Genomic DNA, 11,509 nt, shown 5'->3' with positions numbered 1-11,509 from the left:
CATGATTGTTCCTACGCATCCCTTCCAACCTGCTGCAAAAATGGCCCCTTGGTATACTGAGGAGCTGCGGGGGCTGAAGCGGTTGGGTAGGCGACTAGAGTGCAAGTGGAGGAGAACTCGGTTCAAATCTGACAGGATTCAGTGTGTGACCCATTTGAAGGCTTATGCGGTGGCAGTGCACGCAGCGAAAAAGATTCTGGTCTGTGCGCATTGCAGCTGCAGGTTCACGCTCGGGTGAGCTATCCTGGGTTGTGAGGAGTTTGGTTTCTGCTCCTTCTACTTCCAATCAGTCCCCGGAGTTGCTCTGCTGTGATGCCTTTAATGGGTTCTTTGCGAATAAGATCTCCTGTATTCGGGCTGACTTGGACGCCACTATTTCTGCAAAGTCTATGGAGGAGGTGTCCAGCAATCCCTCTTGCAGTATTAGATTGGATCAGTTTCAATCTGTGACTCCTGAGGATGTGGACAAGCTGCTTGGGGCAGTGAGGCCTACCACCTGTTCTCTGGATCCTTTCCCGACTTGGCTGCTTCTATCTAGCAGGGAGATTGTTGGAGGTGGCCTAGTTAATATCGTAAATGCATCGCTGAGGGAGGGTAGGGTGCCCCCCTGTCTGAAGGAGGCAATGGTTAGACCACTCTTAAAGAAGCCTTACCTGGACCCCTTAGCGATGGACAGCTACAGGCCAATCTCCAATCTCCCTTGGTTGGGCAAGGTGATTGAGAGGGTGGTGGCCGACCAGCTCCAGGCAGTCTTGGAGGAAACTGATTATCTAGACCCATTTCAAACTGGCTTTAGAGCTGGCTATGGGGTTGCGACAGCCTTGGTCAGCCTGATGGATGACCTTTACTGGGGAATCGACAGAGGGAGTGTGACTCTGCTGGTTCTTCTGGATCTCTCGGCAGTCTTCGATACCATCGACCATGGTATCCTTCTGGATTGCCTGGGGGAGTTGGGAATAGGGGGCACTGCTTTGCAGTGGTTCCGTTCCTATCTCTCAGGTAGATTCCAGATGGTGGAGATTGGTGACAGTTGCTCCTCAAAACAGGAGCTGTTATATGGAGTCCCTCAGGGCTCCATTCTGTCACCAATGCTTATTAACATCTACATGAAACTGCTGGGTGAGGTCATCAGGAGGTTTGGTGCTGGGTGTTATCAGTATGCTGATGACACCCAAATCTACTTCTCCTTTTCATCTTCAAGAAATGGCTCTCATTCTCTAAATGCCTGCCTATAGGCAGTAATGGGCTGGATATGGGATAACAAATTGAAGCTGAATCCAAGCAAGACGGAGGTGCTCATTGTGGGGGCTCAGAATCTGAGGGATGAGTTAGATCTTCCTGTGCTGAATGGGGTTATATGCCCCCAGAAGGAGCAGGTGCACAGCTTGGGAGTACTCCTGGACCCAGGCCTCACCCTGGTATCTCAGGTGGAGGCCATGGCCAGGAGTGCTTTCTATCAGCTTTGGCCGATTCGACAGCTGCGCCCATTCCTTGAAGAGGATGACCTCAAAACAGTGGTGCTTGACTATTGCAATGCGCTCTATGTGGGGGTGTGGGGCTGCCTTTGTGCATAGTCTGGAAACTTCAGTTGGTTCAGAATGCAGCAGCCAGATAATAGATGTATAGATGTATTGGTTTATTTCGGCCCAAGGCCAGCATAAAAACCAAAGGAAAAAGAAACAGGAGTAAATACATAAAATAGATAAAATAAATACATAAAACATTAATACCTTCAGATACCGTATACATAGCTAATTTCATTCAAATAGAACCGGTTAATCTGAAGTACACAACCCGGCATCTCGTGCCTCAATCATTCTAAACCGAATCTTGCTTGCTATGAATAAAAATTTTGCTACGCTCCTGTAAGCATACTCTGACTTAGTAGCAACCAGGTAAGGAATCTTGTCCTTGCCAGAAGGGCAATTAGAATTGTAATGAGTTAGCAGTGGGGAGAGAAGCTTTCCCCTTAATTCAGTATAAAATCTGCACTTCAGCATCAGATGTTCCGTAGTCTCCACTTCACCGTTCTGGCAGGGGCATAATCTTTGATCATAGGGGACCTTCCCAAAATCCATGGGACACCACCCTGATCAGAGCAAAAGACCAGATCGAGCGTGTGACCTGCATCAGGCGTCAGTCCAAAGACCACTTGCACTCCTGAGCTGCCCCTAACAATCCAGTCCTGAAACTGACATTGAAGTCCCCCACCAACAACAACCTGGTCCACTCCAATGCCAACTCAGCAACCAGGTCCGTCAGCTGTTAGGGACTCCTCTGGACAACGGGGTGATCAGTACACCAGCAGAAGTCCCAATCTTGGTCCCCAGACTTAGAAACACACATTCAATATAGGCCAACTCACTGGCAGGGATCCTGATAAGGGAAATAGTATACTATAGACCAGGGATCCTCAGCTTTGGGGCCCCAGATGTTCTTGAACTTCAACTCCCATAATCCCCAGGCCCAGTGGCCTTTGGCTGGGGATTATGGGAGTTGAAGTTCAAGAACATCTGGGGGCCCAACATTGAGGATCCCTGCTATAGGCCACAGCCACCCCACCTCCCCACCCACATCCTCTCAACTGTTCCACAATGGAGTAGCCCATTGGGAGGAGCTAGGACCAAACCGGGCCACTAGCGTCTCCCAACCAGGTCTCTGTAATGCACACCAGGAATGACTCCTTTCCATTATAGTTTGCTTGCTTTCTTCTGTTTCCTCTAGGCTCCACAGAGGTTAAAAAGCCTCTAACAGCCAAGTCTGAGATAAAAGTTGTCTGCTGCAGTTTTGGAGGGAAAGTTACAATGTGTTGTCTCCAGGCAGAGACAGAATGTTCTGGCTGCCTGAGGGAAGGAACTCCCCGATTGGTTAATGTATCCCTTTGGAACTGGATAAATGGGGGGATTGAACAGGCAAGAGGAAGAGGGGTGTGGGGGAAAGAGTTCTGTGAGAGAGTATGCTGCTGAGTGTTGTGTGTGCTGGAGCACCGGAAGGTTAGGGTCAGTCTTAAACTGCTAGGGAAGGTAGCAGTGAGTTTGTTGGTCCTACTAGAACCTGCTAGGTCATGGGAGAGAAGGCTAGCAAGTTTGTTATTCTATATTTTGTAGTTTGTACTTTGTTCCTGTACTGTTTTGAATTTTTGTATTATTTTATTCTAGAAAACCTGTTCTTGGTTTTATACTATTTTACTGGTATCTCTGTTTTAATCCCACCTGCTCATTTTATTTACCACACTACTGAGTTTTGATATTGTTTTTGAAAGACAGGGTTTCATGACTGGGAGTAGAACCAATCACACAAGCTAAAGATCTTATTTTGGTGGCAGCAGATGGTTAGATTGAGGGCCAGCTACTGCCAAGCCCACTCCCTGCTTTACCCAACCAGTCATTCCAAGGCAGATACATTGCTTCTGATTTGTGAGGAAAAGTTTCCTATGTTTTTTCAGGACCTGGGCATGACATTCAGTTTGGGCAGGCAGGGGGCTGGAGGTCTGGTCCCATCCTTTGTTTATCAGTGACAATGGTAGATGGGAGAGTGTACAATTCCAGGCCTCAGTTTAAGGTGCCGGTCAGATCTTTAAATTATTAATGGAGATACAGCATAGCAATGGTTGCTTCCTGGAAACTGTCCTGTTTGTGCATGTTTCTACAACAAAATACATCCTGGGGGAAACCCATCCAAAGGAATTGAAATAAGGGTGGTATTCCAGTTTCATAACAACTTCTGTACATGTGTATTCCAGGCAACTGAAACATGTGGATCAGAAAGTGACATGTCCTAAAATCATTATAGTATGATCCTCCTACATTTTTTCTATTTATTTTATTTACGGCTGTATTAACATTGAGGGCTGTATGAATCTGAACTGGCTCAAAGGAGACTTAAAACAAAATGCAATTCTGAAATTGGCATGAACTCTTAGTATCTTATTAAGATTATTATTATTAGTAGTATCTTAATGAAATGCCAATGTTAAGATATTATTAGCATCTTAATAAGATGTTAAGAATTCATGCCAATTCCAGGATTGCATTTTAACTCTCCTTTGAGCCAGTTCAGATTAACACAGCCCTCTATGTGGGATACCATTGAAGCTGTGGCAAGAATGTGTCCAAACTGACATCGTTAAAGAACATGCCAACACATCCTCAGCAGTCCTTTAATTACGTGTGAGGAGTATAATCAGAAATGTCCATCTACATGCTCAACAAAACCTTGTTTTGGTGCATGTGTAGAGGAGCGATTCTGAAGAACATCTCCCATAAACAATTAAAGGAAGTGCCAAATATGCATCCACATGTTCTTTAGTGACATCAAAACGAGCATGTACTTGTTATGGCCCCAATATCATCCTTTGTAGAAAGAAGTATTCATCTAAATGGGCCCAAAACAAAATTGGCTGAAAAGTGCTACATAATGTGTGTGTGTGTGTGTGTTATGGATGAGAACCAGTGTAGATGTTTATTTAGAAGTCCCACTGAACCCATTAAGACTTGCATCTAAATAGGTATGGGGAAGATTGAACATTGAGTATACAGTCTTGTTTGCTTGAACTTAAATTGGACTATAAGGAATCCCCCAAGTCCTAATTTTGCAGAGATTTCAAAATTCTAATACTTCCCCCAATTTTGCACTGCTTCAAGGGATGTTTCAGTAAGAACAAAATCAGGTTTTCTGCTCTGCAGCAATTCAAAGGCCTACTTCTCTAATCTTTCCCACTAAAACCAGGGGATTGGAATGGAAGATTACAGGGGAGGGAAGAGTAGAAGTAACTACTTGTTATAGGATCTGTCAGTAATCTTTCACACTTTTCTCTGTAAAAAGCAAAATACCTATCTATCCAATTGAAGAGCGATACTGTCTCTGCATAAGGCGTTTCTCCCACTGCTGTTTTGCCTGATGTCTTTTTTTGTTATATTAATGATTTGACTACTGTGTTTTATGACCTTTTTGTGTTTTGCATCTCTTTTGAATTTTGAACTCGTCTAGGTAGCCTTCAAAGATGGAGGGAAACGTTATTCTATTTGCCACGCTTCAGAACAGCAAAATGGATGGGGTGTCACTTTCTTCTTCTTCTTAGAATTGTTGCAAAGGAACAAAATAGGCTTGGTTCTAGTGCAGTAGAACCCTTTAACGTAACTCATAGTTGAAGATATATTTCAATTATTTCTGCATTAAATATTTAGTTTATTACTTTTGTTATGAAAAACAATAGTTATACCTTCCAGTGATTTATTATTATTATTATTATTATTAACAATAATAATCTTGAAATTTCCAAAATAAACTTGTTCCTACTGACTGTTTCTAACAGCCTGATCTTCACTGTTCCCTATAAACATACCCACCTAACAATAGTGTCTCAGCATAAGACTTTTATCCCTCTATCCTTTCTTCTGATGTCTTTTTACTTAGTTCCATTGATCTTTTGAGTTCTGTGGCGCTTTACAGCCTTTATGTTTTACATCTCTTTTATGGTGCCCCTTAACTAAACTCTCCATAGGACTGCAGTGTAAGGAGCTTACTGCAGTGGGGATTTTTGAGTCAAATCTAACTCAACAGTGCCTCCTTACAGCTGGAGCACAGAAGTGCATTCTCTTTAATACAATGACCTTCACAGTCATTTAGTTACTTCACAGTGTTATCCACTCTAAACTCCCTTGCCCTGAACATTACTTACATCACAGCTGTCCTGGCAACAGTGGGAGTGCTTCTGCAAACAGCTCTGATGCTGTTTCTGACATTATCTAGGCCATTCATTTCCTGCATGTTTAGTCTCTTCCCAAGCTATCTCTGGCACAGTCCTGCAGTTGTTCTCTCACCTTTATTTCTATAGTTTGCATAAGAGGAAAATAAAATAGGGCAATTTGCCCCATTTCTCCGCCTCTGACTTCATGGATGGGAGTGCACATCCAGTGACAAAGAGAGGGGAGGAAACTTTAATCATCTGTCTCTGCAGTCCATTTCAGTTCTAGAAGGGGGATCATAGGAAGCTACCATATACTGAGTCAGACCATTGGTCTATCTAGCTCAGTATTGTCTTCACAGACGGGCAGCGGCTTCTCCAAGATTGCAGGCAGGAATGTCTCTCAGCCCTATCTTGGAGAAGCCAGGGAGGGAACTTGGAACCTAAATACTCTTCCCAGAGTGGCTCCATCCCCTGAGGGGAATATCTTGCAGTGCTCACACTTCTAGTCTCCCATTCATATGTAGACAAGGTGGACCCTGCTTAGCTAAGGGGACACATAATGCTTGCTGCCACAAGACCAGCTCTCCACCATTTAATCATTAATGGTCATTTAATCCAACCCTCTTCCACAGGATTTTTCTAAACTCAAACTACACCCACTATTTAGGGGCTAAGCAACCCTATACTCCAGCTAGGATTTTATTTTATTTTTTTAAAGAATTCTCCAGTTAGACCAGCATCCTGGTTACTCTGGCTGACATTTTAACTAACTCTGTACCAACATGACAGGGAGTTCTGTTGCGTGTATGTGATTTTCAGCACACATATTCCTTCTCCAGCTGTCTCTGCCTACCCAAACAATGTCCCTGACGGCCCCCTTATTGTCAAGGAAACTGTTTTGGGAGGCACAGCTGGCTGCAGAGAAAGGGAGATTGCCCAAAATCGCACCCCCCACTGGTGGAGCCAGAAAACCCTAGCTCATTGTTAATCTGGATATTGGCCACTTATCTAATGTCAGCCAGCATAATTAACACAAGAACAGTCTTGCTGGATCAGGCCCAAGGCCTATCTCAGCCCAGCAGTTTGTTTCCCACATTGGCTCACCAGATTTATTAAGAAATTTAATATACCGCCCAATCCACAGACACAGGGCAGTGTACAGACAAGAACAGCATCCGAGATTTAAAATTTAAGAAGAGAGAGATTTAAAGGGCAAATGTCTGGCAGAAAAGAAATGTCTTTAATAAGATCTTAAAGGCTGAAAGGGAGCTGTGAGACCAAATCTGGGGCGGGGGTGGGGGGGAGAGAATTCCAAAGTGAAGGGGCAGCAACAGAGAAAGTCCTTCCACGGACCCTAGTACTATGGACCTCTCTGAGACCAGGGACTGAAAGAAAGGGCAACTTGAGAAGATCACACAGGGCGGGACAGAACAGGGTGCTAAACCCTGAAGGGTTTTAAAGGTGAGAACCAGCACTTTGAATTGGACCCGGAAGCAAATAGGTAACCAATGCAGCAACCACAAGAGAGGTTTCACACTATCATATCTCCTAGTGCCCATAAGCAGGTGGGCCACCACATTCTGGACCAAATGAAGCTTCCGGGTTGTCTTCAAAGGCAACCCCAGGTAGAGCGCATTACAGTAATCCAGACAAGAGATGACGAGGGCATGAGTTACTGTTGCCAGGGCCTACCAGTCAAGATAGGGCCGCAACTGGCGGACCAGCCGAAGTTGGGCAAAGGTACCTCTGGCCATGGCCTCCACCAGCTGCTCAAGCAGGAGCCGTGAGTCCAATAGGACCCCCAAGTTGCGGACCACTTCCAGATGCCTCTGGAAAGCCCACAACCAGGAAATGGAGGCATGTGCCTTCTCCTCCTGTTGCTCCTGTACCTGTCCAGCACAAAAGGAGAAAATAAAAACTGAAACTGCCCACCCTCACAAGGCACAACCCTAAGAGCCACTTCCTAACATCCATGGCAACACCACAAGCACATAGCAATCATGGGGCAGCATGCCAGGGCAGCCATGGAATGTGCAAATCTACACACAGCAATGGGAAGAAATGTCAACACGACACATCCAAAAAGCTATGACCCACCTGATACAGCACCTTCTACTGCAAGAAGAGCTGCTGTGCAGGCAGCAAAGAACTGGAAATGGAGAAGCAGCAAAGCCACAAGGAGGCCTGAATTCTCTTATACTACTCACACATACACATACTATGAATACCTGCATTTCAGACCATAAGGCACAAACAGAAGAAAGATAGTTTCCTTGGGAGGAGTCTGGCACGTGCAACCATCACGAGAGAGCTTGCAGGGCAAGGGATGAACTCCTCCTGGAGGTGGGGGAAACATCTACAGGAAAGCATTAAACGCCCACCCCCCCAACACCAGGGAAGGGATTAGGACAAGCCACAAGAAGAGAGCCAGCTACACTTGGGCAGAGAACACTGGCAATTTACATAGAGACACAGAATGGAAACTAGACAAGTCAGGATAGAGTTGAGCCAGGAAGACACAGTAAAGCCAGACTCGTATTTTGCCCAACCAACCACTTATGAGGTCAGATGGGAGAAATTGCAGACCCTAGGTCCTGAGAGCACAGAGGTCCCTAACCCCCTTCTCTTCAGAGTTCTGTTTCAAAGGCAGCTAAGGAAAGGAACTGAGGGAGGAGGGGGTCCTTATTTGTTAACTTCTGATAACGTAACAACCGTGACATCGCGAAAGCTTTTATTGGACAGGATTGGCGATGGAGCAACATCTGAACGACACATTTGGAGTTGTCAGTCATCCTGTCCTGGCAGGGCCCCTTCCCAACCTGCACCTTTTCCTGCCAGCAGAACTGCAGGTGTTGGTTGAGTTGGCTGCATCAGTTGCGTAACTGTCTATCATGAAACTTACACAGCTATGGGGGCTTGTCTGGTACAAGTAGGATGGCAACCCCACAAAGAAATGGAAGAAAGCTGCTGGGCTTTCCTGGCAGTTTGCAGGGCATAAGGCATGTGAAAGATCCCATCCTCTGCACCTATGGGGGAACTGCCTGTGGAAGACAGAGAGAGAGAGAGAGAGAGAGAGAGAGAGTAAAAAGTAAGTCAGTGGCAACATAGACTCTGGACTTGGATGTTGGTGAGCCACGAAAGTGCCCATGAAGAATTTTTCTTGTTCCAACCCTGCATTGCTGTCTGTTGGGAGAAAGAATACAGTGCTGAGGCAATACCTTTCCCTGCTCTATGGGGTATTGCAATGGTAGTCTGTGTGTAGAGACTGCTTGCTCAGCTCCATGTGACTGGGCAGCATCTAGCAGTTGCAACAGTTGGAATGGAGTGTTCTGGCCTTCGCCGAGAAAGCATACTTACCTTGTGCCTCTTGGTTGGGAGACACTGCAATTAGCTGTTGAGGGAGAAAGGAATGGTTAGCCAGCAGTGTCAGGTCAGCCAGGACACTGGTGAAAAAGGCAAGGAAGGAATTTGCAGCATTCTTTTTAGACACTGCACTTCCCTTGCTCCTTTTGCTTCTCTGCCAAGAGTAGATGGTCCTTGCATCCTCTGCTGGGGTGATATAGTTCCAGTTGGGTTTTTTTTTGTGCAGTTAGGAAGCTGCCTTATACTGACTCCGTCCATTGGTCTATCTAGCTCAGTACTGCCTATGCTGACCGTGTGGAAGAATCAAACGTCAAAAACTTGTTTTAGGTATTTTAGACAGACTTTATTCTAATAAAGTTCAGCTGAAGAGGGCCAGGAGACTATAGCTACACACCCTTGCTATCTAAACCCGAAAGTATAGGGGCAGCTGTATGCAACTATTTGGCTCAAAGCAAAGGTCTGTTGTACAAGCACAGTATCAGAAAGGATTCTTTCTCTGCCCTACCTGGAGATACCACCGATGGTACCCAGGACCTTCTGTATGCAAAGCAGATGCTATAACACTAGCCCCATCCCCAAAGTTCCCTGTAAGCAGAAGGATCCGACAAAAAAGAAAAAAGGGTTAGCATTTGTGCAAACTACCCTTTCTTCACAATTCCCATCACCAGAGTTGGGAATGTGAGCACATGACATGAGGCCAGAGAGACAGTGTCTCAAGCCGCACACCCTGTAATCCAAGTTGTGGGCTCTCAGGTGTTTATACACTGGGGCAGATCCCAGAGTGCTGCAACTGAATGCAGAGGTAGTCTGAATCCTGCACTCGATCGTGACAGAGTGAGGGAAGCAAGAAGAGTCAATGGGGGTTTTTTGTTCTCCATTTCACCTGTGCCACCTTTGGAATTGGTGTAATGTTATGCAGGTGTCAGGGGCATGTTCAGTATGGAGGAGGTATAGGAATTTCAATTTCTTTATCACTGTCTTTGACCAGTTTAAGGTGTAGGATTTGGCAGAAGTCTGCTCCTACGGTCCCATATCGCCCCCCCATTTTGGAGCCATTTATCAACCAGATGTGCAGATATGCCAGCATGGTGTTCTGCTGGCAAAACAAGGGCAGCAAAGTGTTTAGAGAGTTTTGCAGCCAGGATGGGCCTTATGCCACACAATGCCACTCAAACCGGGTTGGTTTTTTAAAAGTATAAGATTGCCCGTGTGTGCGCACACACCATCACTTGAAAAGCTGCAAAAGCGACTGACGAAAAGAAAGATCCCCGACATATTTATACAGAAGTAAGTTCCATGGAACTCAGTGGGATTTATATTTAAGATTTAGCCCTAATGTTTAGAAGTGTCACTTTTGAGTATCAGAAGAAAATACTGAAGTGAAACATGCCAAGGACATGCATGTTTGCATTAATGACAAAGCATCATGTTAAACTATGTAAAACATGATGCTTTGTCATTAATGCAAACAGATGCGTGTCCTTGGCATGTTTCACTTTAGTATTTTCTTCTGATACTCAAAAGTGACACTTCTAAACATTAAAAACATTTGGGCTAAATCTTAAATATAAATCCCACCGAGTTCCATGGAACGTACTTCTGTGTAAATATGTCGGGGATCTTCCTTTTCTCATCAATGTGATGTCTCCAATAACTGTGAAGGCTTCAATTATAAACACACTTACCAGGGACACAAGGTTACAATCCAATGCACACTTCCTGAGAAGTTACACAACCCTATGCAACAACAAAAAATATTTATATACTGCTTTTCAACAAACATTTCCAGGAGGTTTACATAGAGAAATAACAAATACATAAAGATGGATCCCTGTCCCCAAAGTGCTCACAATCTAAAAAGAAACATAAGATAAACACCAGCAACAGTCACTGGAGGTACTGTGCTGGGGATGGATAGGGTCAGTTACTCTCCCCCTGCTAAATAAAAGAGAATCCACCTTAAAAAGGTGCCTCTTTGCACAGTTAGCCGGGCACAGTACTTGGGCTGCTATGGAAACCGGTGGGGCTTACTTCCAAGCAAACGTGGGTAGGACTGTGACTCACATCCCATTACAAGAAACATCCACAGGAGCAAAGGGGTAAACGGCTTGTTTACTTCCCTTGTAAATGCAGCGGCCGCTCCTGCACAATTAAGGCCGATCGCCTCCAGATCCTCTCCGAAAAATCTTGCCAAGAACACAGGATGCTCTCGGTGCTATAACAGCAGCCGCGTTGGTGCTGCAGGAGACGAAACGAGAAACCAAGAGGTTGGGGAGGGAGAGATGCGGCCTCAACCAGAGCCTTTTCCCCGCGCAGCAGGAGTGCGGGTGGTCAGAGGGAGGCGAAGCGTCTCCTCCTCGACAGGATCTCTGCATCTTCTTGCTAAAACTAGAGGATCTCTCACGCTGGCCACGCAGATCCCCGAGCCAGTGTCGGATTGGTGCTGAAGGGGGCTGA

The sequence above is a fragment of the Hemicordylus capensis genome, chromosome 1 (assembly GCF_027244095.1).
Source record: "Hemicordylus capensis ecotype Gifberg chromosome 1, rHemCap1.1.pri, whole genome shotgun sequence".
Classification (NCBI taxonomy): domain Eukaryota; kingdom Metazoa; phylum Chordata; class Lepidosauria; order Squamata; family Cordylidae; genus Hemicordylus; species Hemicordylus capensis.
This window is presented reverse-complemented; position numbering follows the sequence as displayed.